The 23735-nt window shown below is 51.1% G+C and overlaps 1 long non-coding RNA gene across 1 annotated transcript in view; it reads right to left on the reverse strand.

Moving 5' to 3' along the window:
* LOC123570181 (uncharacterized) overlaps nt 1-23735 on the reverse strand; it is a 52820-nt gene that overhangs the window by 12035 nt on the left and 17050 nt on the right. The window contains exon 2 of the long non-coding RNA XR_006694188.3: nt 4217-4390. This is a non-coding gene — a long non-coding RNA (uncharacterized lncRNA). The remainder of the gene's footprint in view (nt 1-4216; nt 4391-23735) is intronic.

Raw genomic sequence — 23735 nt, forward strand, 5'->3', positions numbered from 1 at the left:
CATGCCATTGATTAGAATCTCAGTGAGCCCTCATGACTCTATGAGCTAGATCTTGATGGCTCCGTTTTTCAGATGAGGAGACAGGCTTGGCAAGGTCTGTCAGCTGAATGGTGACGTTCCTGGGGGGCCAGACTGTGTCAGGCATTGCCTTTTGCAGAGACGAGGTGCGCAGATGACTTTCCAGCATGCTCGGAAGAACATTTCACTGCCTGCTTGCATGTTCCCTCTCATGCCCTTGACTCAAGCATTGGGCTCCATTTCTCTGGGTTAGCATTGCCCTGTCTGGGTAGTCTGGGTACAGGAAGCTGGGGGAGACCCTGGAATGGACCAGGAGAGCCAGGCAGAAGCTGGATGGGGCTGAAGGAGCCAGGAAGCTCTGGGACCCACTGCCAAAGAGCTGGGGAGCAGAGCAGGCGGGGAGGGCTGTGCACAAGGAGGCACTGACCGCCTGCCCGCCTGGGGGAGAAGCTTCTGGAGGAATGTAAGCTATGAGGGAGGAGGGGGCAGGCAGGCCCAGGCAGTCGCAGCATGGCCCCCTGGGGAAAGTGGTGGGGGAAGGGGGACATAAGCCAGAGGAGACCCTGGTAGGGCCCTTGGCCTTGGCAGCTGCCCACAAAGAAAGCAACCCCAGACTCATCCATCATGGGAGCTGGGAACCGAAGGGAGGAGGTACCTACTGGGGCCACGGCTGCCCAGCGAGGGCAGAGCCACTCTCCCAAGCCTCTGCTGAGACAGGGCGCTGGCACAGGGAAGCCACTGGGGTGTGGCAGCCAGAACTGGGTTCACACCCTGCCCAATCATTTCCTGGACGTGTGACCCCTTAGCATGACACCTCCAACCTGAGCCTCAGTTTCCCCTCCTATAACTCCACCTCTCAGAGTCACGGTGAGTCACACCCTGCGGGCAGCATCCCAGGTGTCTGGCCCATAGCAAGTGACCATTGGAATCACAATAATAAGAGCAGCCAGCCTCTACTGGGAGCTTCCCTAGGCCAGCACCGTGCTGCGAGCTTCCCACAGTCCCAGCCTTCAGCTTCTCAAGGCCCCTAGGAAAGGGCTAGCCCAGAGCTGCCCTGGATAGGAAAGAAAACCCAAGCACAGAGGTTCAGGGTGTTCCCAGGGTCACAGTACAGCAGTGAGTAGCTGGGAGCCTGGCCCTGACCCGAGCTCCGTGCCCCTCAAGACAGCAGGCTCCTCAAGGGTGGGCCCTGTCCTCAACCCCAAGCACGGAGCAGCAGACCGCAGAGCTCAGTGGCTGCTGAATGGACAGAGATGCCTCCCAGCTGTGCCACCACCCCATTGACCCCCCAGATTTGAGACCAGGTTAGTTCACCACCCCCACCCCGGATCCAGGCCTCCATTGGCCAATGCAGACCCAGGCTGTTTTGCCCCCACACCCAGCCTTGGCCCTGAGGGGCTGTGGAGCTCAGGCACCCCGTCTCAAGCTCCGTTTCCCCACTTTGCTACTGGGTGATGGGAAGAAGAACTCAGACGGGGTGGGAGCTCCAGCGGCTGCCTTCGGAACAGGAGCCAGAGGTGGGTGAAGGGGCTTCCTGCCTGGCGGGACTCAGGCCTGAGGACTCCCTACCACCAAATGGCTGCTTCTAAATCATCCTTACAAAATACAGAGATGACCCAAGAGTGCCCGTCCCCCCAGCCCTTGGGGGACAGAGGGAAGCTGGCTGAGTAGACAGTCCATGGAGGAGGAGGAGAGAGCTGCGGGGAATAAGAATGGACAGGGAGTGAGAGGGCTGCCCCCTGGTCATCAGGCCCCAGCCCTGCGTGCTCAAATGCACACACCCGAGCCCAGCCTGGGGAGGCCCTTCAACGCCTGCCAGGCCAATCCCTCCTCTCCACACGCCCTTCCAAGGGCTGGAGACCCAGGAGTCCTCACACCCCTGGAGCCTTTGGGGACCTCACAAATGCAGAGCACAAACACGAGACACTTTGTACATTTTACCCCATTTTCCCCTTCCATCCTCCCTGTAGGACAGGTGAATATTTCTCCACATCTACTGATGAGAAAATTGAGCAGCCCAGAAAGGTGAGGTCACTTACCCAGGGTCACATAGTAAGGAAGGAGCAAAGCCAAGACCATGACTCTTGTCCGACCTGTCTGTCCTACCCCAAACCTGTGCTCCGGCTACTAGAGAACAGCTGGTGACCACATGCATCCTCCGCCACATGTGCATGGGACATGGGCTCTACAACCTGGTCCCTGGGGAAGGGAAGAGCCATTTAGTCTCTCTGGGTCCGAGTGATGATGAAGATGGTGGTGAAGGAGGAAGGAAATGCCCCAGGGCTAGAACAGCGGTTGCAGGTGCATGGTCAGAGAAAGAAGCTGAGACTCAAGTCAAGGGAACCTGGGATCATTCCTGCATTGACATTCACAGGCTGTGTGGTCTCAAGCAAGGCACTTCCCCTCTCTGAGACTCAGTGTTCTTGAGTGTACAGTGGAGGTGAGAATGCCTCCCTCTAGTGTTGACATGAAGGTCCAGGGACACCTATCATGCTGAGCATGTGGCACCTACTAGGTTCTCAATAATGGCTTTCTGTGTCCCCTTCCTCCACAGGATGTGAGCCCAAGGCAACCTTTGTCCAAGCAGGTGGTCTTTCTGGAAGAATAGTAGGGAACTTGGTTCTGGTAGCATCCATGGCACCGCCCCAGCTTCCAAAGCTGCTCAGTAAAGACTTACCGGATGTCCTCAGACCAGCCCTGCCACTGGGACAGGAGGGCAAGTAAAGCCTGCGTGAATCGCTGTGACAGCACAGGGCTCTGCAGTTACAAGCAGCCAGCCCATGAACGGGGACTGTGTTTCCTCTGAGGGGCTTCCTGGAATGACAGTGGCACCAGCTATCTCTGGAAGCCTGTGAGGAGCTGGGGAACCATGAGCCCAGACATCCAGGGTGGGGGAGCAGGGGCTACTAGCCACAAGAGCCAGCCTGCCCACTCCCATGTTGTCTGGTCCTCACAGCAACCGCCAGAGACACACAGCCCCTTCAGGGAATGGGGGTGACTGAAATTAAGCCTAGGAAATCATCTCTGGACCTCCAGGGCCTTGGAATGTGCCTGAGACCCAGGATCTGGGAGATGATGGGTGGATGATGGATGAATGGATAGATGGATGGATGGATGGATGGATGGATGGATGGATGGATGGATATATGAGTGGGCAGATGGATGGGTGGATGATTGATGGATGGATGGATGGATGGATAGATGGATGGATGGTTGAATGAATGAGTGGATGGATATATGAGTGGGCAGATGGATGGGTGGATGATGGAAGGATGGATGGATGGATGGATGGATGAACAGATGGGTGGGCAGATGGGTGGGTGGATGGATGATAGGTGGAGGCACAGATGGATAGATAAGTAGATGATGGATGGGTGGGTGCGTAAGTCGGTGGATGGGTAGATGGATGGATGGGTGGACAGATGGGTGGGTGGATGGGTAGGTGGGCAGATGGGTGGATGGATGGATGGTTGGATGGGTGGATGGATGGATGGATGGATGGATGGATGGATGGATGGATGTGTGAATGACAGATGGACAGATTTTAGTTCTGAAAATCCAAGTTTTGAACATTTCTGTGGCAGCAGCTGTCAGTGCCCACCTATACTCACTATCCCGTTACTCACTACAAATACCCATGACTCTGCCTCTACAGCCACAGAACATACTGGCCCAGAAGTGCCTGGAACAGCCTTCAGCCAAACACAGATAGGAGTGGAGGAAAAATACCCCAATTTCCTCTCCTTTGGAGGGGCAATGCTGAGGCTTGTTCTGCCCCCTCTCCCAGACGTCACCAGGGGTCTATGCCCAGCTGGCCAAAGTGCTCACTTGCTGACTGATAAGCCCTCCTCTATTGGCCTCTTTCCCTTCCCATCTCATTTCCTGACTCATCAATCTGGACATTAGGAAATCACCTCCCAGATAAACTGTTTGCACTCAAATCCTTGACTCGGGGTCAGCTTTTGGGGGACCCAGCTTAAGACATCTACCTCTGCCTTTTGCCAGTTCTAGGACCTTGAACAAGTCATTCCATTTCCCATGCCTCAGTTTCCTCACCTGTAAAATGGGGACAATTATTTAATGTTCACAGCACATCCATGTGGTTGGCACTAGGCAGGGTCTACCGTGTGCCCTGCCTCACACTGGCACTGAGGGCACAGAGAAGAACAGCCACAGTCCCTGCCCTGGAGGAACTCACCAAAGATGGTGGAGAGGGTGGGTGTGAGTCCAGGCCACTGGGTTGGAAGACCCAGAGCCAAATCCTAGCTCTTCATATCTTCGCTGGGTGCCCCGGTCAAGTGATGCGTCGCTGTAGGCCTCAGTCTACCTTTCTGTGAAGTGAGGAGAGCACCAGCAACCACTTCATGGGGCTCTTGTGAAGAGAAGGAGAGAGAATGCAAGAGAAGTGGTCAGTACACGGCCTGACACACAGTGTGTGACAAAGGGAAGGCAGTGCCATTATCATCATTGTTAAGAAGGAAATGCATAAAGTCAAGCAAAATATGAGCTTGTGTAACTGACAGTTCAGTTGTTACTGAAGAGAGGGAGAGAGGTCAAAGAAGAGAGCCATTAGGTGGCCTGAGAATGAAGCTGAGATGAGGAAAGCCTCATGCAGGAAAAGAATCCTTGCTGGCCTTGAATTTCACTCTTAGTCATGCACGGAAATTCCCAGCCCCTGAAATTTTACTCTTAGACATGCATTCCTTTTGCTTAGACATTGCTCTCCCAGGCCTTGAGCTACACCACGTTTGTCCCCACTCCACAACCCATGCTCCCACCACTTTCCCAGAGGGCCTCACAGTTTCCCTGGCCTTGCCATGCTGTTCCTTCTACAGGCAGCTGTGCCCTCCCCGCAGCTAGAGCTGTGGGAAGCCCTTCTGAAGCCCACTCACGGCGATCCTCTCTGGCCAGGGCGGCATGAATAGGCAGGGGACCAACAGCATCATGCTCCCCGTGGGGCTTGGGAAAAATGCAGGGTCCTGGGCCCTGCCCTCTCAGATTTCGTCTGGGATGGGGCCCAGCCAGATTAGAAAACCACTTATTTGGCCATTCATACATGCCATATTACATATGGAGAAACTGAGACCCAAAGAGCATACACAGGAAAGTGCCCAGACCAGAGTTTCTAATTCCCCACCAAGCCCCCACCTTCCCCTTTGGGATAAAAGTTGCCTGGTAGGGGCTTCAGCACAGCCCCCTCTGGGTCCCGCTTCAGATGTCCCATCTGCCAGCCACACCTGCTCAGTCTAGGGGTCACAAAGCTTCCATGGGGCCACCAGGTGTGCAGCCCCAAAATGCTTCCCAGAGGCTCTGCCAGGGTTTGGCAGGTCACAGGACTTGCGTGCGGGGGTGGAGAGGACCCAGCCTTGAGTATTTAAATATTTGCTTTCTTACAGAATGGCATTCTTCAGAATATTAGCCAATTTGTATAGAATTAGTCAGTGCCTGCCCCCCCCCCGCTGCCGCACGGGGACTCCAGGGAAGAGGAATGTACCTGCAGCCTCGCCTGATGTGGAGGCTCCGGCAAGTCCCAGCACAAGATCCGCCTGCCTGCCCAGGACCAGGACGGGAGGGAGGTGGCAGCAGGGCAGACATGGATCCCAGCCACTCCTGGAAAGCCTGTGCCCCCACACGAATCATAAGCTGCAGCTGCCACAAACTTGCTCAGGAACAGCAGGGGTGAGGCCACCGACTTCCTTCACACATGTGCACGCAATCACACTCCCACTCACACACATCCTGGCTGAGCAAGCCTGGGGCCAGCCCTGGCCCCTGGGTCCATGTCCCCATGGACCAGCCCAGGAATCCCTGGAAAGGGGCACAAGATAACTGGTTGAACTCTCTGCCAGAGTTCCAGAAAAAGCCGCAGAGGTTATGCAAGAGCTAAATTCAAATTCCAACACTGCCTCTTAACTTGCTGTGTGACCTTGAACAAGACACTTTACCTCTCTGGGCCTCACTTGCCCCACGTGTAAAATGGGAATCATAAAGTGCTTACCTGCAATCATGTACGCGAATGTGCTTTCAGACACTGTGAAGTGCTGAATGCGCTCTGGGAGTCAAAGCCATGCTACCTGAACTTCCAAACAGGTCGTGCTCCCTCTGTAATGCATGTGTTCATGTTGATTAAATCAACAAGCACTTAGTGAGCACCTACTATATGGTGACTTTGAGGACATTATTTCTGCTTTCTGGGCCTCAGTATCTCCACTTATAAAACGGACAAGTTAGAACACAGCCTCCAACACTCCTTCTATAACTACCATGTTATGCATCTACAATAATCGTTCGTGTAAAATTCTCTCACTAACTAAGAGAAAAGGTAAGAAGAAAGAAAGAAGTTCTTGGTCAGGCATGGTGGCTCACATCTGTAATCCCAACACTTTGAGGGAGGCTGAGCTGGGTGGATCACCTGAGGTCAGGAGTTCAAGACCAGCCTGACCAACATGGGGAACCCCGCCTCTACTACAAACACAAAAATTAGCCAAGCATGGTGGCGGGTGTCTGTAATCCCAGCTACTTGGGAGGCTGAGGCAGGAGAATTGCTTGAACCCGGGAGGCGGAGGTTGCGGTGAGTGGAGATTGTACCACTGCACTCCAGCCTGGGCAACAGAGCAAGACTCCATCTCAAAAAAAAAAAAAAAAAAAAAAAAAGAAGAAGAAGAAGAAGAAAAAGAAAAAGAAAAGAAAAGAAAAAGAAAGAAGTTCTTGAGAGGGCAATGTCCAAGCAAAAGGAATGCATATCTAAAAGTAAAATTTCAGGGGCTGGGAATTTCAATGTAAGAATGACAGTGAAAATCCAGGCCAGCTAAGATTATGTTCCTGCAAGTCTACCGCCTTTTCCCCCTTAGTTCTTCATCTGTAAAAACGGGATAATAATACAGGTTTCACAGGGCAGCTTTTGCTGTTAAGGGAAAGCATATCTGTGATTCACAGGTTGAGCAGGATCATCCCCTTTCAAGTTTTTCTCCTTGTTCTTCTTCAAGTAACTCTGTCCTTTCTCATTCATTCACTAACTTACTCTGCACATGCACTGAGAACCCATGAAGCACTGGGGTATTATTCTTAGAGGGGGTTACGTCCGGGAGCCCAGCGGATGGGGCCCTTGCTCTTCAAGGTCTCACTTTCCAGTCGGAGGAGACAAGGAAAGGCAACAAATAAAACTGAGACACGGGGTGATATGACAGAATGGGACCATGGGGCCTTGGGGGAAGCAACATTGCAGCTGAGATCTCAGTTAACTTTTTGTTGTTGTTATTTTCTTTCTCTTTTTTTTTTTTTTTTTTTTTTTTGAGACGGAGTCTTGCTCTGTCACCCAGGCTGGACTGCAGTGGCGCGATCTCAGCTCACTGCAACCTCTGTCTCCTGGGGTCAAGCAATTCTCCTGCCTCAGCCTCCCAAGTAGCTGGGATTACAGGCGCCTGCCACCACGCCCGGCTTGGTGTTGCTTTTTTGTTTGTTTATTTGTTTTTTGGGGTTTTTTGTTTGTTTTTGGTTTTGGGGTTTTTTTGTTTTGTTTTGTTTGTTTGTTTAGTGAAGATGGGGTTTCACCCTGTTGGCCAGGCTGGTCTCAAACTCCTGACCTCAGGCTATCCGCCCACCTCGGCCGCCCAAAGTGGAGAACTCAGTTACAAGCAAGAGCAGCATGCAAGGATCAGAAGAGAGAATCTCCAAGCCAAGGGGAAGTCTGTACGAAAGTCCTGAGGCAGAAAGTAGCTTGGGGAGCTTTAGGATCCGAAAGGCCCAGGTGGCTGGAGCTTGTCAAGTGGACAATGAGAGAGAAAGCTCACATCAGGCCTTGGAGGCGGTTAACCACCGCCCCCGACAGGTCTTCATTCTTGCCAGCATCTCCTTCACCCATTTCCTTGATGGCACAAGGCGCAGGACCCAGGCAGCAGAGATCACCGTCTCCTTCAAGGAAGCAGGTCAGACACTCCGGATTCTCTCACGGCCATCTTAACTTTCCCTGGATTTATGAGCACTGTCTTTTTTTCCCAGGGATGAGGAGCCCCATGCCGGGTTGGGAGAGACCCTGATGAGCTTCCTCCTAGGAGCAGGGATGCCGTGGGCAGGAATGTGGGCCCCTCTCGGAGTCTTTCAGGCCAAAGTCAGATCTTGAAAAGGCTCAGCCCCACGGGTGGGGATTAGACAGGCTGCAGGGAAGGACTGGGATTACAGCAAATCCCTGAATCACAAAGCCAGGCAGGGCTCCCCCTGCTCTCGCTGCTGCCCCGGAAAGCCCCCTCGGCTGACCCCAACCCCAGTCGGGGGCTGAGCCTTTGTCCCTTCCTGTCCATCAGCTCAGAGAGTTAAGGAGGTAAGACTTCAAGCCAAGGCCCTAGGGACTGGGAGGTCCCAACACGGCCACCCCAGCCCTTTTTCTTTCTATCTCATGACCTGAATGCTAGTCTTCCCCTCAGAGGTTTCCAGGCCTATAACCTCTAAAGCAGTGCTCATCCTACAGCCAGATGTGACTCCTGAGCAGCCCAGTTTTCACCCAGCACACACCCTATTCCAAACCGGAAGATTTTTCTGTAAGGTCTAATATACAAACATGTGTACAAGTCATATATCCACAACTCAACGAGTTCTCACAAACTGAATGCATTCATGTAAGAAGCACTCAGAAACCCCCTTTCAGCCCCTCCTGGCCACTCCATCCGCCCCTGCCCAAGGATAACCACTATCCTGATTTCTATCCCTGTAGATTGGCTTGGCCAGTCTTTGTATATTATATGAATGGAGTCACACAGTATGTGTTGTTTGGTGCAGCTTCTTTTGGTCAAGATGTTTGTGAGCTTCATCCACACTGTTGTCTGTGGTGATGGCTTGTCCCTTCTCATTGCTATATAGTATTCTATTCTGGGACTATATTATAATCTACTGTTGATGGGATTTGAGCCATTTCCACAAAAATGAATGCATTCATGATCTGCTGCTGCATAACAAATTATCCCAAAATGTAGCAGCACAAAACAACAAGAAGTGTTTATTATTTCATCGATTTCATGGTCAGGAATTCAGAAGCAACTTACGGAGTTGTTTTGACCCAGATCTCTCCCAAGGTTGCAGTCTGGCTGTCAAGCAGGACTGCAGTCATCTGAAGGCTTGACTGAGGCCGGGGAGACGGGAGAGATCTGCTTCCAACAGAGCTCCCTGCCATGGCTATCGGCAGGAGGCCTCAGTTCCTCGCCAGGCGGGCCTCTCCATAGGACTGCTTGAGTATCCTCATGACACGGCTGCTGGCTTCCCCCAGAGTAAGTGAAGCAAAAGAGAAGAAGGAGGAAGCCACAATGCCTTCTGTGACCTAGTCTTGGAAATCACACACATCTGCCATATTCTATTCATTGGAAGTGAGACACTAGCCCATACTCAAAGGGAGGAGGATTAAACCACCTCTTGAAGAGAAGACTGCTGAAAAATGTATAAACACTTCTTAAAACCACCACAACAAACAAATCTTTTTTGCATCAAATTCAAGGTCCCTATTGCTGGGGAGTGAGGCTGACATTTCCTCCTCCAGTGCAACCAGCCCTGAGGGGACGATGGCTCCATGGGAAAGGCATGCTCAGATTCTGGTCTCAGCTTGGTCAAGACCCTCTCTGAGCCCCAAGTTCCTCCTCTGAAAAATAGAGATAACAAGAGTGCCCACTTACGGCAATTCGAGGGATAGAATTCCCCAGAGAAGTCCCTTATCCCTGAATTCCATTCCCTGATGGCACTTATTTTATCATCTTTGCTGTGAAATCAAGTCAAAGGCTTTTAGAAGATTCAAAATAAGTCAGGCAAATCTTCTTGCAGAAACTCCCCTGTCTTTCCTGCCTCCCTTAACGGCCCCACCCACTATCCTGCTTCCAGTCAACCCACCTGCTGTGGAGCTGAGACCTCAGCCACGTGGGACCCAAACTCCCCATGGACCCTGCTTGTGCCCAGATGCCAGCCTGGCTGCTCACCACTTGGTCCTTCCTCTCAAGCACCTGCTTTTTGCCAGGCACTGTGTAGATGCCACCAACACATAGCAAAGGCAAGAACATACCTCCTACCTCACAGAGCCGACCTCTCAGCAGAGAAGGTGAATATGGTAGAATTGCTGCAAGGGCCGAGGACCAGTGCCTTGAGAGCTGAGACATGGGCACCTGGCCTTGCCAAGGTAGAGAGGTAGGGAGGGGAGGCTCCCTGGAGCTGGGCTCTGAGGGCTGAAGCCCAGGAAGGGAGCCAGGAACCTGGCATCAAGAAGAGACAACAAGAGTCACTGTAGTGGCACCTGAGGCTGGAGAGGTGGCAGGGCCCAGACCCCACAGCTGACAGGCCAGGTGCTTGGGCTCTAGCCTGAGGGCAGGGGAAGTTGCAGACACATTTTAAGCCAAGAAATAATGTAACTCGTTTTGTTTTTAAACGTGCAAGGAACACATTCTTCAGCACGTTCCTGGTTCCCCTCGAAATGCTGGCCATTCCTACCTGGCCAAGGAGCCATCCATGACAAGGGAACCCGTTCCTGGACTTTTCCTGGCTGTGTAACCTAAACCAGGTCGCCTACCCACTCCGTGCCTTGATTTCCCCAGCAGACAAGATCGACCCTCCAGAGTTTCCAAGTGAAACCAATGGGAAGCAGATACTGAACCCCTGCCTGGGTGCCTGGCATATGGACTGCGTCACAGATGACAAGCCTCACAGCCCCCAACCCCAGCTTGTCTCCTCTGCACCATCCTCAGAGACTTCCAGGGCACCAGAATGGATTCCTCTTCTCCCAGACTGCCAGTGCTTTGGCAAGGAGGCTTCTGTGCATGGCTTCACATCCTGTCCTGTTTGTTCCTCCTGAGTCACCCACCCTCTTCATCCAACTCCCAGGGACTGACCGTGCGATGGTATCATGTGAATTTAGCCGGTTCGACTCCAAGCACATCTGCCAGGCTGCGGAAGGAAGGCATCACTGCAGATAGAATTATTCTGGCCCACTCGCCGCTGCCATCATGTTTGAGAGCCTTGGTCAGTGGCAGGCACTGTGGCAGGCTCTTGATCTGTGTGATCACCTTTAATCCTCACAGTAACCTGGGATTTAACTCCATCTTCCAGGAGAAGAAACCGAGGCTCAGGAAGAGATACCATATCTGCTCCAGGTCACATAACAAGGCTCAAGCCCAGGTTCACCTGCTTTGAAACATCAATCTATCACACACACACACACACACGTGTGTGCTCATTCAGGCACCCACACACACCACTGCCACCATCACTCTGGCTGGCTGCCATACTATCAACCGCTTACTCTGTGTCTGACCCTGTGCTATGAGGCTCCTTTGGGGATCTCACTCAATCCCCGCCACAAGCTGTTAAGATAGATCCTACATCATTGCCATTTTGCAAATGGAGAAGACGAGGCCCCGAGAGGTGGAGTCACTCGGCTGAGCTGGGCTTTGAATCCAGGATCTTCTGACTATGCTGGGAGACTGCTTGTGAGGGATTGGTTCCCTTGGCCAATGCGACACAATCAGAGGCCTTAGCACGCCTCCAAGCTGGACACCTGGAACACGGAGACTGTGGGTGGGCTCCACCATGACCTCCCCTCCGAGTCTTGCAGTGACTCGGCAGGGACCCCCTCAGTCTCATGCTGCCTGGCTTCTGGGGCTGTTTCTGACCATGAGATCCCCACCCTGAGGTTCCCGGGCCCCCGGCTCTTCTTTTCTTCTTTCACTCTGCACCAAACAGGCTAAAAACACGCCAAAAATGAGCCCCCTCTCGCTTTAGTGCACTCACATAATATGTGGCAAAGAAGGCCGCATTAATCGCTCGGGACCCACATTTTTCAGTGACATTAATCTCTAGCCGGAAAAGCCTCTCTGGACGGTTCTTTTCAGTCTGAAGGCACTTAACATTGGCCAGGGGAGCAGAAGGGGCCCGCCTGGAATTCCTCTCTAACTCCAAAACACCACACCCACAACCCAGCCTGGCCAGCTTCCCTGGTTATGACGGGGTGGGGGAGATGCCTGCAGGGCATGTGGGGGGACAGGGGGCGGGCAGGGTGGTGAGTGAGCCATAGGTGTGCCGTGGGGCATGCACGAAGGTGAGAAAGGCTGGGTTTCAGCCCTTGCTTGTTCATATCCAGGCATCTGCTCACCTGAAGAATGTGCGTCAGTGTGTGTGTGTGTGTGTGTGTGTGTGTGCGTGTGCGCGCATGCGCTAGGACGCATATGCCGGTGACTCTGAGACACGTATGCGTGCCCATGGGTGTGCCCTGGTGGGTGTGTCTGTGTGACTGAAAGTGCACAACTGTGTGAGAATATGCGTGCAGGAGGAACTGAGACTACGGCCATGGGTAGAGCTAGGTGTGCCACACTTAGGTGCATGGATGATTTCTGTGTACACATGTTGCTGTGAGCAAGATGGTACACAAATGTGTTTGCTGGGGCACACCAGTGCTTGGGAGCCATTGAGGGCATGCCTGAACAGGTGAGTGAGTGTACACAGATGTGGAGAAGGCAGTGATCAGGTCTGGGGTAAGTGACAGGGATGTGGTGTCCCTCACATGTGCACACAATGCATTTTGACAGACATAGGTGAGCGCTACGGGCTGGCCACTGCAGTGGAGAGACAGGGCTGGGACAGGTGCGAGGTGCTGGAACCCGGTTGAACCTGCACACAGGAGCCGACTGCACATCTCTCCCTAGTTCCACATTCAGCAACTTCACACTGCGGGCTTGACATTGACCACAGAGGGAGTATTGACACCATGGGAATTGGCAAATGCCAAATCAGGACTTGCTTTCTCCAGAGGGCCTTTTGTGAAATATTTGCCAGCACACCACTGAGTAAGCCCAACCCCATATGTGCTGATTTTTTTGTACTAAAGTAAGTACGTGTGTGCGTGTGTGCACCCCAAAGTAGTTCCAGAATTGTGTGGGAGTAGCACATAAGATTAGAACACAGATTCAGAAAAAAGGCACAGAAGAGGCAGATGGAGGTGGCTTGAAGAACATCGGTTTTGCAACACTCCAGAGGATGGATCCCTTTCTGTCTCAAGGACTTTTTGTGAAATTCTCCAAAAAATAAAACAACTGCCAAAGAAAAACACTTAAACTCACGAACGTGAGAATTGTCATTATCCTTTATCAGCACTGAGCACTGTCAAACCAAACAGAAGTAAGACTCAGGGCTCCAGAGAGGCAGGGACACTCTGGGCCAGGCAGGCTAGGATGGGGAGGATGGAGACAGCTGTCCGAGGGGGAAAGGTTGCCAGGATCTTGAGAAGAGAACCGCAGTTTCCAGTCCTGTTCCCCTACCAGGTAGCTGTGTGCCCTTGAACAAGTGGCTCGACCTCTCTAGGTCTCAGTCTACTCACTGCAAAATAGGGTCTATAATACCATCTTCCTAGGATTTTGCTGCGTGGATTAAATGTATGTAAATGGAACATAAAAACTAAGAGTTGAGCAGAGCTCTTGTTAATGCAAAGTACGTGGCCTAAGCAAGTGCTTTAAATTGTCCCTGTTGTTAAAAAGGCTGACTCTCAAGGGCGGAGACAGGAGAATCACTTGAGCCCAGGAGTTTGAGATCAGCTTGGACAACATAATGAGACCCCCGTCTCTACAAAAAAATTAAAAAATTAGCCACACTTGTAGCCCCAACTATTCAGGAGGCTGAGGCAGGAAGATCACTTGAGCCCAAGAGGTGGAGACTGCAGTGAACTGTGATTTCGCTGCTGCACTCCAGCCTGGGTGATAGAGCAAGAACCTATCTCTTGGCCAGGCGCAGTGGTTCACACCTATAATCCCAGCACTTTGGGAGACTGAGGCAGGTGGATCACCTGAGGTCAGGAGTTCGAGACCAGCCTGGCCAACATGGTGAAATCCCGTCTCTACTAAAAGTACAAAATTAGCCGGGCATGGTGGCACACACCTGTAATCCCAACTACTCGGGAGGCTGAGGCAGGAGAATCACTTGAACTCAGGAGGCAGAGGTTGCAGTGAGCCAAGATTGCACCACTGCATTCCAACCTGGGCGACAGAGCAAGACTCTGTTTCAAAACAAAACAAAACAACACAAAAGTTGTCTCTTAAAAAAAAAAAAAAAAGACTCTCTTCTATAGCAGGAACACTGAGCCCCAGACTGAGAGAGCAGGAGAGGACGTAGCAGGTGACCAGGCCTCCAGCTGTGTCATGTTAAGACAACTCCTCCTGCCCCAATCTCCGTTTACCCTTCTGTACCCTTCAGAGAACCCTACCTGCCTTCTGTGGCTCCGGGGAGAAACAAAGAAGAGACCATCTGGGCCCAGGATGAGACAGACACTCCCCTCCTCCACCAAAGGGGTTGGGGTCCAAACAGTCATCATCATTGTCACCACTACTGAACATTCATGCACCAGCCACTCTGTGTTAAACATGTCATGGCTTTAAGTCACATGATTTTCTGTGCAAGCATAGCTATTACCAGCCTTAGTCTACACATGGCATAAGGGAAGCTCAGAAGGGTCAAAAGACTTGCCCAGACCACACAACTGAAAAGCAGTGTACCCAAGTCTGCGTGATACTCAGACCTGAAAGACCAGTCGCTACTCTGCGGGAGTCCTAGACGGCCAGGGCAGAAGGACCTTGGACAACTTCTAGACCACCAGCCAGTTTGGGTACAAACCAAGCCTGGAGGAAAAGTTTTTCACCCAGATGGAACGGTATGTGCAAAGGCCCAGAGGCAGAAGAGGAAAGACCACTTGCTTGCCTGGATCAGAGAGTGAGAGGCAGCCTGGTCACAGGGGATGGAGCCCAGAACCTAGCGGAGAGACAAACCTGCGGGCAGAGAGATCTGCTGGGAAGCGGCTGCGTTGTCCAGGTGAGAGAGGGCAATGGCTTGGGCCCAGACAGTGGCCGGGGGGATGGAGAGAGATGGACAATTCAAGAGAAGGTTGGGAGCCATCCATCTCACAGGATCTGGTGATGGATAGAAGGCACATTTGAGGCAGTAGGAGAAATCCAGGTTGAGACCACTGTTTTCAGCCAGGGAGACTGGGTAAATGGGGGTGGCCCCGAGATGGGGACTCTGGACGGGGAGCAGGCAAGAGCTTGAGTTCACTGGAATCTGTCCAGTCAGTGATGCCCGTAAGTATCTGGGTGGGTTGGGGCCCTGGAGGCAGGGCTATGGGGCTGTGGTTCAGGAAACAGGAGCAGAGATGCTGGAGGATCGCCCAGTGGAGCTGGAGAAAGGGATGAGCTTACCCAAGCAGAGTGGGTAGCATGAGAAGAGCTGAGTGACAAAGCCCTGAGGACCAGCATTTAAGAACCCAGCCCAGGAGAGCACCTCAGCCAGCCCAGCACTTCCACCTGACGGACACCAATGCACTTTACTTACATCAACTTATTGAAGTCTCATAGCGACTCTCTGAGGGAGGCACCAGGATGGGCCTCCTTCTGGAGATGAGAAAGGAAGGGCTTGCAAGGTTAAACCACTTGCCGGGATCACTGGGCTAGTACATGGTGGTGCTGGGTCTTGAACCCAAGAACTATATTGGCTGGAAGTGAGTAAAGAAGACAGTGTGGCCAGAGAAGTAGGAGGGAGATGGGAGTGTGCAGGGTCACCCAAGCCAAAGGACAAGGAGTTTTGAGAAGGCAAATGACGTTCAAGACCTGAAAGAGAGGTCCCTCTCTCCCTGTTTTACACAGGAGGACCCAGAGATGCTAGAGGTCAAGTCAAAAGACAAGTTCAGAAGCAAACCCGAGATGATCTGAGGTCAGGACACCCAGAAGAGGCTGCGGTGAGAAGGACGACTCTAGTCCCTTTTCAGCTGCCCAAGGCCCCAAAGCACAGGCTCAACTCCTCTGTCACCCTCTGACCTCGGCCACCAGCCCAGCCGCCCAGTCACACTGACCATGCTACGCGAACCCCAGCCAGGCAGGACCCAGCCTCAGGAAGCCTCTTTGGGAAGCTCAACTCCAACTAGCTCCCGGGGAGCTGAGCACCAAGGAAGCAAGGTGGGCACCAGGGAGAGGCCAAGGAGACCCCTGTCCCCCAGCAGCCCCACTCCCCTCGGCTGCCTCCATTGATCTCCCTGGCGGGATAACATCAAGGGATGTTTTTAATAAGAGGGCAGGAGGCCTTGGGAGCTGACCGGGCAAGGCAGTGCCGGGCAATTAATCACCTGGTTGAGAAGCCACAGCCATGGGTAACCGGATCTCCAGAGGGCCGTTAGGCACACCACGCCTTTCATCTCTGCCCGTGGCCGCACTGTGTGGGCTCCTGGGGCATCTTCATTAACTCTGGGCCCCAGGGGACCAGCCAGGCATGGGGGGTGCGTGTGTACCTGTACATGGATTCCTCAGGAGTGTGCACAAACACGCATATGTAGGCACATGGCCCTCTGCGTTCATGTGTGAGACCAGAGCCCTAGTTAAGAATGCAGGCTTCTGGCCAGGCACGGTGGCTCACGCCTGTAATCCCAGCACTTTGGGAGGCCAAGGCAGGTGGATCACCTGAGGTCAGGAGTTCGAGACCAGCCTGGCCAATGTGGTGAAACCCTGTCTCTACTAAAAACACAAAAATTAGCCAGGGGTGGTGGCGGGTGCCTGTAATCCCAGCTACTCGGGAGGCTGAGGTGGGAGAATCGCTTGAACCCAGGAAGTGGAAGTTGCAGTGAGCTGAGATCATGCCACTGCACTCCAGCCTGGGTAACAAGAGCAAGATTCTGTCTCAAAAAAAAAAAAAAAGAATGCAGGCTTCAGAATCAGACAGACCTGGGTTCAAGTTCAGGGCCCACTCCCTACTAGCTAGGTTACCCTGGGCAAGTTATTCAACTTCTCTGAGCCCCTATTTCTTCATCTGTAAACCAGAGATAGTAACAGTAGTAGTAACTACATATCCCTGAGGTGATCAAGTGATACTATTCCTGTAGAAGTATCTAGAATGCAGTACGTTTAATAAACATACATTCTTATTCTTATTACACATGCATGGGTGTATACATGTGAGTATGTGTGGTTGGCAGAGGTCTAAGAATAATCCCAAATGACCCTTATGTAACCACCACCCCTCTGAGTGTGGGTGGAGCCCGGGAATATGATCAGATATCACTCCCACGATCATGTTCCATCGTATGGCAAGAGAGAAATGACCCAAGTGGGCCAAGTCTAACCACATGAGCCCTTTCAAAGCTGAGCTTTCTCCAGCTGCTGGGCAGAAATTGGGGAGAAGAAGCACCATGGGGGCAGATACAGGGAGCCACCCCTGCCCATTGCAGAGATGAGGGCCCACAAAAGTGGCCCCAGGAGCTGAGAGGGACCCCCGCCAACCTCCAGCAAGAAGATGGGACCTCAGTCCTACAACTGCAAGGTACTGAATTTGGCAATGACTTGAATAAGCTTGGAAGTGGATTCTTCCAGAGCCTCCAGATCAAAGTCCAGCCCAGCAGACACCTTGATGTCAGCCTTCAGAGACTAGGGCAGAGACCTCAGAGGAGCTCACCCCACCGCTGACTGCCCAGGTCAAAGGGCCACTGGTAGAATTTTGACAGCTTCAGGAGACTCCCAGGGCCCTCGTAACGTATGGTGACACACAGGTGTCTGATCTGGGCTCTAGGTGACACCTACTGTAGCCTCCAGTCCCAAGCTGTCATGAACAGAGGGAACAAAACGTGTGGCCTAGAGCAGGCAGAGGGGTGCCGTGGGAGAGCCTGGCTGAGCACTGTGGAGGGGACTCTAGCAAGTCACTCACTCAGCACCATCTGCATCATGAGCAGAGGTGGACTGAACACAGTGCAAACACTGGTGAGGCAGAAGAGCTGTCCAGCAGCAGAGGCAGTGACTGGCTCCCTGAGTAAACAGTCTCAGGCCTGGGTCCAGAGTCCCTCAAGAGGCTGGCTGACCTCAGCCCACACCAGGGCACCATGGCCTGGGCCTCACCCTGGCCAGCTTCCCCGCCTCCACCCACCTGGTCTACTCAGCTCCATGGCTGTCAATTCCACCACCCAAAAGCTTTTCAAGCACCCTCTCCTCCCCATCCCCACTGCCTTGCCTACGGTCCAGCACCTAAGTGTTGCCTGGATGACCACTCCACCTGCTCCTGGCCATCTGTCTCCAGCCTCAGCCCCTAATTCAACCTCCACTCACTCACCTGCTCACAGCTAGTCCAGGGGTCCCATTGTTTTCAGGATGAAGTCTAAACTCAGCCCTGAAGATTAAGAGTCATTTTCACTTTTACCAAATGAATGAGCCAAGAACAACAAAAAAAATTTGAATTCTTGCTTCCTTGATATGAGTATGCTTGAACAGTTTGAACAGCTTTGCATCTGTTTATTACCCTGGCATCTTTTTACCCACCCAACTCTTACTCATCTTAAAATTTTTAAATTATTCCAGTTGTTTTTTTTTGGGGGGGTTGCTTTTGTTGTTTGTTGTTTTTTGAAACGGGGTCTCACTCTGTCATCCAGGCTGGAGTTCAGTGGTGTGTTCTTGGCTCTCTGCAACCTCCGCCTCTCCGGTTCAAGCGATTCTCCTGCCTCAGCGTCCCGAGTAGCTGGGATTACAGGCGTTCGCCACTACTCCCAGCCAATATTTTGTATTTTTAGTAGAGACGGAGTTTCACCATGTTGGCTGGGCTGTTCCAGTTTTTAAAAGGTACCACATACACATGGCACAAAATTCAAGAGGTATTTTTTAAAAAAAGGAAGACAGTGGAAGGGCAGTTCCCATCCAGCCACTCTGTCCCCAGTCATCCAGACACCACCCAAAAGAAAGTCCCTCTTGCTAGTTTTCTGGGGGCACACGGATTTATTCCAGGCAGATACCGGCAAATACATACATATGTCCTTTTTTATACAAGTAATAGCGTATTATACTTCATTTTTTCCAGCTAACAAAATATCTTAGCAGTTGTCCATCTTGGTACATAAAGAGCTATCTCTTTTTTTGTTGTTGTTAATTATTGCGTAATGTTCCACCATTCCACTGCTGGAAGGTTATGCAGACATTAACTTTTCCTCTTGGTGGATATAAGGCTATTTTCCATCTCTTGCTACTACAAATAATGTGTCACTGAAGTATCATTTCACACATATGCAAGTTTGTTTCTAGAAAGTTCCTGGAAGTAAGATTGTTGGATCAAAGGCTACATCAAAGGCAAAGATATTCTCAGCTGCCCTCCATGCAGGTGGTAAAATTTGCATTTCTACTAGCGTTTTATGAACATTCCTACTTCCCCATATACTCACTAACCTGGTGATTTTTTCAGTTTCATAACTTTTATCTGATAGGTGAAAAATGGCATTACATTGCAATTTTAATGCAGTTTGCAAGGTCAGGCACGGTAGCTCACGCCTGTAAACTCCCAGCACTTTGGGAGGCCGAAGCGGGCAGATCACCTGACGTCAGGAGTTTGAGACTGCCTGGCCAACAGGGTGAAAGCCCGTCTCTACTAAAAATATTAAAACATTAGCCAGGCGTGGTGTTGTGTGCCTGTATTCCCAACTGCTTGGGAGGCTGAGGCAGGAGAATCATTTGAATGTGGGAGGTGGTGGCTGCAGAGAGCTGAGTCGCACCACTGCACTCCAGCATGGGCGACAGAGGGAGACTATGTCTCAAAAAATAATAATAATAAAATAAATAAATAAATGCAGTTTTCTTGTTTTGAGTAAGATTGATCATCTTTTCATATTCTTCTCTAAGAGGAATTGTCTTCTTTTTCTGTGAATGATCTGTTCTTATACTCCATCTGTTTTTCTATCAAGTTGTTCGCCCTTTCTTTTTGATTTACAAGAGCTCTGTATATATGAAGGAAATTAACCCTGGGCCAACTTAAAGACTAATTAAAATCACTGAAATCATTCTCTAAATGTTCAGTTAAATTCCCCTGTGATTTTTTTAGGAGTAATTATCTCTATTTCTTCTGTGGTTACTGGTCTGTCTAGATTTTCTATCTCTTCTAGGTATATTTTTATAAGTTATATTTTCTTTAAAATTCATCTATTTCATCCCAATTCTCAAATATATTTGCATGTTCTTTTGATTTCCTCTGAAACTGGCATTATTTTGCCATAACCATTTTTTATTTTAGGAAATAGTGTTTTTTCCACTTTTTTTCTGAATTAGATTACCTAATATTTTATCTATGTTATTTGTCCTTTTCAAGCAACCTTTAGTTTGTTAGTTCTAGTATTTGTATGACTTCTAACTCATGAAGATCCACTTTTATCTTTATAGATTTCTTTCTTGTGATTTCTTTAGGTTTATTTTATTGCTGATTTTCTAACTTCTTGGATTAATGTATGGACTTTTGATCTTTATTTTTTATTAATAAAAACACTTAAAGCTATGAATTTTTCTCTGAGTTCTGCTTTAGTGGTATTCCATCATCCTGATATGGATTGCTATTATTATCTCCATTTTCTGGATTTCTGCAACTTGATTTGATTTCCTTCTTGATTCAAGAAAGAGAGGTAAAGTTTGTTATGTTTCACTGTTAATTTCTTCTTGTATTGCATTGAGAATGTAACCATCATAGGAGGATTGGTGGAATTAATTTTTATTTCCTCTCCCATCCCCTTCCCATCCATGACTCAAATTTATTATTTTGTATTTTTAATGTTTACCTTCATATCTTTAATATTAAAATTAATTATATCTCTATTAATTTCATATTTAACCTCTGTCTTTTGTCCCTGGCTATATAAGATGAGGAAATCTGTGTATTTCATTTCCATTATTTCATATCTTCTTTCCCCCTTTCCCAACTATTCGTCAGTCATCATTTCTACATAGTTTTATTCATTCCACGTTTCATTCTGTTCCATAATCATGACTCTCACATAGGTTTTAGTCTTGGAGACAAATGGGTTTAATTCCCTAGTCAGTCCTCCGTCCTTCTGCCATAGTTTCTCCAAGTTCATCTGAAAGAAGGGATCACAGGACTTATTCCCGGAGTCCTTAGATATTAAAAAACTAGAACTGATTTCTCCAGAGCCCAGCTCAGGAAAGGCTGGTGCAGCCCAGCTGCTTATCATACATAGGGAAGCTGCAGTCCAGAGACAGGAGCAGTGGCCCCCGTGGCTCAGGCTGGGGCCAGGGACAGAGCCAGAGCAAGCCACCTTGAGGGGGGCTTTCGCCTCCAACCCCTCTCATCCTCTGTCTTCCTGCCTTCTTAAGTAGGGGGTGGGAAGGTAGCAGCGAGGACCCCACGGTACTGGGGATGCCCTTTTCCACTGACCCCCTGGAATCCCACCTGGAACTCAGTGGGAAGCGACTGGCGGAGGATTCTCTCCCCTCCCCGGAGGATTAGCATGGCTGGGAGGCCCCCAGCGGCACATCCTCCCCTGAGAGAGGGAAACTGTGAGCTCATCTTTGCCGCCGACGGCGGGCAGAACGGGTGGGGCGAGGGGCTCCACCTGTTCCCGATAATCTCTCTAATCCAGCCCCATAATTATTCTTTATTAACAGAGGCTGCTGCCTTCGTTACACGCTGAAAAGAGGGCGTCAAGAGTGAAGACACAGGGATCAGAAACTGGTCACATTTTCCAAAGGGGTTTATTTGCCACGACCAAAATAACCTCCCCAGGAAAAGGCTGAGTTCCTGCCTTGCCCCATCCTGGTGCCCAGCCTGGGAGGTCCAGGACCCACATCCCCCAAGCTAGGCCCAGAGGTCCCTGCCAGGCTCCCACGGCCCCCAGTCTTCATGCATTCAAACAGTTCCTAAGAGCAAGAGTTTGCACAAGGCCTGGTACGGGGCTTTGCAGACACACAGGTAAATCACACATGGCCCTGCCTGCTTGGGGCTCGCTATCTAAAAGGGAAGGGATGAGTACCCCAATCACCACAGGGCAAACTGCTAAATGTGTGCCATCCTAGGGAGGACTGGGGGCTCCGGGAACAGCATGGGGGTTGTGGGGAAGCCTTCCTGGAATGAGGGACAATAGAATTCGGCTTTGAAGTATAGAAGTTCCCCAGTGGACAAGGTAAGGGAAGGACATTCTGTAGAAGGAACAGCATGATAAGACAAAGCTGAACCGTGATTCCTTGTTACCAGAGCAAAGGTCTGAGATGGCGAAGGGTGATACTGGGGTTGGAGGGGTAGACAGGGCCATGTCACACAAGTGCCCATCCTGTGGGTTCTGGGGAATCATAGAATGTTTTAGGTCAGATTGTGGTTTAGAAAACCCTTCTGGCGGCCGGGCACGGTGGTTCACGCCTGTAATCCCAGCACTTTGGGAGGCCAAGGCGGGCAGATCACGAGGTCAGGAGTTCGGGACCAGCCTGGCCAAAATGGTGACACCCTGTCTCTACTAAAAATACAAAAATTAGCTGGGCATGGTGGAATGCGCCTATAGTCCCAGCTACTCAGGAGGCTGTGGGAGAAGAATCACTTGAACCTGGGAGGCGGAGGTTGCAGTGAGCCGAGATTGCACCACTGGAGCAACAGAGCAAGAGTCTGTCTCAAAACAAACAAACAAAAAAGAAAAGAAAACCCTTCTGGCATCAGGACAGCTGGCTCATGCCTGTAATCCCAACACTTTGGAGGCCAAGGCAGGAGGATAGCTTGAGGCCAGGAGCTCAAGACCTGCCTGGGCAATATAGCAAGACCCCATCTCTCAAAAAAAAAAAAAAGGCCGGGCGCGGTGGCTCAAGCCTGTAATCCCAGCACTTTGGGAGGCCGAGACGGGTGGATCATGAGGTCAGGAGATCGAGACCATCCTGGCTAACCCGGTGAAACTCCGTCTCTACTAAAAAATACAAAAAGCTAGCCAGGCGAGGTGGCGGGCGCCTGTAGTCCCAGCTACTCGGGAGGCTGAGACAGGAGAATGGCGTAAACCTGGGAGGCGGAGCTTGCAGTGAGCTGAGATCCGGCCACTGCACTCCATCCAGCCCAGGCGACAGAGCGAGACTCCGTCTCAAAAAAAAAAAAAAAAGGCTTAGCCGGGCATGGTGACACATGCCTGTAGTTCTAGCTAGTTGGGAGGCTGAGGCAGGAGGATTCCTTGAGCCCGGGAGTTCGAGGTTGCAGTAAGCTAGGATCACATCACTGCATTCCAGCCTGGGAGACCCTGTCTCAAAAAAAAAAAAAAGAGAGGAAAACTTTTCCAGCTATAGATTGGAGATTGGATTGTCTGGAAGCTACTAGATGCAGGGAGTAGTTAGGGATGCTTGTAACAGGTGAGAAATCAGGAGTTTGGAACGTGAGGCGTAACAGGAATAGAGAGGAGAGGCAGGAGCATCCGATGATGAAGACCCAATTCCTCTGACCCTAGTGGCCAGACTGTCCACCAGAGCACGTGGTCGGATGAGGAATCAGGTGTCCATTGGTCCCCAGGGTTTCATGCTCCTATCACCAGCACGTATGTTCACCCTGACATTCGATCTTTGTGGGGACCGGAGGACCTTGGGCCGCACTTCCTGCTCTTACAGCTCAGAGGGATGAGATGTAGGGAACTGGGAAGTTTGAAATCCAAACTCCTGGCTCCCTGGCCTTCGATGCCTCCCTCCTTCCCAGCCCATGCACCTGCACTGCCCTCTCCTCTCGCACACGCCCCTCAGCCTCTGCCCAGTCGCATCCTCTTCCCCTCACAGACAAGCCCTGCTCGCTGCCTCCTCTAAGTGCTTCCTGAACAGCCCATCCCTGCTCATTTCCTGTCCACACCTAGGTCTTACTGAAAACCTTGGCTTACAGGTCCCTCCTGCTGAGAAGACGATCCTCCAATGGCAATGGCTTCGCACCTGCCTCCCCCGGTCTCCCTGCCTCTCTGGGGGCCTCTGTAT

Source organism: Macaca fascicularis, chromosome 1 (assembly GCF_037993035.2).
Source record: "Macaca fascicularis isolate 582-1 chromosome 1, T2T-MFA8v1.1".
Taxonomy (NCBI): domain Eukaryota; kingdom Metazoa; phylum Chordata; class Mammalia; order Primates; family Cercopithecidae; genus Macaca; species Macaca fascicularis.